At 38.5% G+C, this 3,477-nt stretch overlaps 1 long non-coding RNA gene across 1 annotated transcript; it reads left to right on the plus strand.

The window, feature by feature from the left end:
• Positions 1 to 723: 723 nt before the first annotated feature.
• On the plus strand, positions 724 to 3,033 carry LOC122764503. Its single transcript, XR_006359737.1, has 3 exons — positions 724 to 990; positions 1,090 to 1,599; positions 3,005 to 3,033. It is a non-coding gene; the product is annotated as an uncharacterized LOC122764503 (long non-coding RNA).
• The last annotated feature ends 444 nt before the right edge of the window (positions 3,034 to 3,477 follow it).

The following is a 3,477-nucleotide window of genomic DNA, read 5'->3' on the forward strand; positions in this document are numbered from 1 at the left end:
GGATCGGAAGCTTTTCAAAATAAAAGCGAGCATACCGGAAGCACGTATTTTTCGTTCCCGATGTTTATTTCTTGGGTCTTTATTTTATGTTTACAATGTAAATATGTTTATGTGTATCCATGTGTTTAATTAAAGAGATTTAAAAAAACGGTATATCTTTCCAGTTCAACTGGATAAGGTGAAAAAACGCAGGATAATAATAAAAATAAAAACAAACAAAATATTTTATTAAAAAAATAAAATACAAAACGTTATGACCCACTAGGGTTATTCTACAGATAATCAGTGCAAACTAGATGTACAGCTATTGTTATGATCCCCTTAAAACAATATTAGCCTCCTCAAAACATGCATTATTTTACTCCAGTATTTTAATTTAATTCGTAAAAAGGACAGCTGTTAGTTTAGTGTGCACTACAAATGAATTTTGAAACAATAAATCTCTGTAAATACACCTTAATGTGTGATGGCATAATGCATCTACACTCCAACCTATTGCTGACTGTTCTTTTATACCATTATTTAGCATTGAAAATGTAGCCCCCTGCACTGTTGGACCCATTTACATATTGATTTACTCATTGTTTTATATAGGCATATCTTATGTGTGTTTGCAATTGTAACACCTCATAATTAGGGCTGTAACGATACACCAAACCCACGATTCGATTCGTATCACAATTTATTTTATTTTTTTTGTGGGGGTTGAAAAAACCTTTATAAACTGAACACCAAAGAACAAGATTAACTATGCAAATTATTAACAATATAAATAGCCATAAATAGCCAAAGCTATAACACTTGTGTTTTCTTTGTAACAAAATACTGTTGAAAAACAAACAGAACTAAACTCCACTGTGGAGATGATTGGAGCATGTTGAAAATTCTTCTTCAATCAAGTTCTCTTACATTTACAAAGTAAATGAAATGGCTAGTGTTTCACACTGAGGTAACTGAGGCTTACTGCCTGTGCTGCAAACCACACATCAAGTAAGTAAACATGAAACAAATAAACAACTTCTTTCTCTTAAGAAAACCAAACTTGATTTAAGGGAGTTGAACATTCTTCTTCTTCTTCTTGTTCTTCAGAAGAGGAGGCTTGCTCTCTGTGCTGTGACAATGTCACCTGCAGTGACCAGCTTGTGTAAGGGCAGCTGTAGCATCACCTGTTTCTCCTTCAACACAGCTGCAGCTGTTGTGCTGCGGTGGAAAAACGTGACAACTGTCCTCACTCTGCCGAGGAGTCGGGACGTCTGGTGAACGCCCATCGCTCTCTGCGCAGCCAGATTAACGTATATGCGGTGAAAATCCGGCCGCTTCGACAGCATTGGCAATGTTTCTGCCGTTATCTGTTGTCACTTAAAGCACTTACAGCAAATTGTGTGGGTCTTGTCGACTACACGATTGCCGTCCTTTAGCTCCACCATGTAGCCCAAATGTTGCCATACTGCTGACTGACATGAAGAGGGAGGATCCGCTATTTCTGGGTTGGTTGCCATGTTTCCTCACGTTCTTCTTCAACTAGCTCAACTTTTGCAGGCAGGCGTCACATGATTCATTGGATCTGAACGGGAGGGATCACTCTGGGAGTTGGAAGGGGTGTGTCACGATTCTGCCTTCTCACACCGCGATACAGGATCGTGCATCTGAGTGTCGCGATTTCGGTTTCATATTGCATATTGTTACAGCCCTACTCATAATTCATTGAATAATTGCTTAATATTGTTTGTGCTATGTTCTTACCTTGTGGACCACATGGATTTGCCAGTGGAGGGTGTGAGGGTTGATGATTTTAAATGAACTTAGCTTTGTGTATTCAAAGTGAATGACTGAATACCTAGTTACATGACCCACATAACCAATAACCTCTGTTATGAATGTGATTCTAAACTTTTCATTTTTGAAAGTGACTAAAACTGTGAGGTGAGGTGTCAGGTGTTCTTCACTGCAACTTACATTCCCTTCATTTTCCTTTTCCCCTTTTACCAGCCAAACCACAACCTGTCAGAAGTTAGTAGCGTTGGCTCATACTTATGAGTACAAACACACAGACAAATACATTATGCTTACCTTTAAATAAAATGCCACCTTTCCTATGTGCCTCTAAGTGGCTCTGCAGCTTGGACAATTGTGTTGGTTTCACTTTTAGGAACAGGGGGCAGTGAAATCGCTTGCAGCATGACGTGCAGCGTTCAACTTTGGGCGTAGTGTCGGTACTTAAGATTGAAATATGCATCTGTAAGAGGCAAATAATGTCGTAATAAGTAAAACAAAATGATATAAAAACTATATGATATAACTCAGTTTTCTTGGTCTTTGAGTAGGAAAATGGCACATTTAAGTGAGCACTATCGATACGATAACAACGCTAAAAACTACCCAAAAGTCCAAAACCCAATTCTTTCAAATTAATATAACTTTATATAGTCAATATATAGTGTGCAACATAACGTTCTAGTGAATAAAGACTGTTTCTGTTTCTTTGTATGACACAAAGTTGTTGTCACTTGACTTTTACTCACCTCGTCGTCTCCACACTTCTCATGGGGAACGAAAAATACGTGCTTCCGGTATGTTCGCTTTTATTTTGAAAGGCTTCGAATCAACTTCCAGTTCTGACCGTGCAGGAGACCTCACAGTGCAGGTCTGCAGCCAGACTGTCTTGGAACTTTGGGAGTAATCCAGGGTCAAAGTTGACTTGAACAAAACTGAGGTTATTCTTTTTTTGAAGTGGTATCAAATCCACATTTATGATTGAAATGTAATTGTACTTAGTACTTTTTGATGTCCTTGATGAACAAATATGCAGTTAATAAGTAATCCAGGATCTAATTGGACTTTTGCTCTCAAAACTGAGCTCATCAGCTGACTTGAATGCAGACAACAGCCCTTCAGTCACATACAGAGTAGCCTAGCACCATCTACTGGCACAAATATGTAAGTGACATGAACAGCAGGTTTCATAAAACACCTTCTCTGACAGAAAACTCCTGATGTGTTACAGTTTTCTCTCGTGTGATCACTGGACTGAACACAGATCCACATCAGACGTCCTCCAGGAAACATGAAGGAGATTTTCCACTCAAACTGAGAGGTAACTCTTTAAAGTGCTTTCAATATGATGCTTTGAGTGGAGCAGTGATAAGTCAGTGAGGAGCTCATTTGCACAAACTCATGACAACAACAAAGAGAAGACGTGCTTTTTATATATGAGGTTTACACTTTACAGTAGAAAACAAGTTATTCTCTGTAAATCTGTATATTGGGACGGTTTATTCAATTGAATTGTATTTGTATAGCGCCAAATCATAACATACATGATCTCAGGTCTGTACATAGACAACATCAAGGAGAGCAGAGAAACACAACAGTTCACACAATGAGCAAACACTAGTCATCAGTGGAGAGAAAAAACTCCCTCTTAACAGAAGAAGAAATCTCTGACAGAACCAGACTCAGCGATGTGCGGTCATCTGC

This window comes from Solea senegalensis, unplaced genomic scaffold (assembly GCF_019176455.1).
Source record: "Solea senegalensis isolate Sse05_10M unplaced genomic scaffold, IFAPA_SoseM_1 scf7180000017431, whole genome shotgun sequence".
NCBI classification, from domain to species: domain Eukaryota; kingdom Metazoa; phylum Chordata; class Actinopteri; order Pleuronectiformes; family Soleidae; genus Solea; species Solea senegalensis.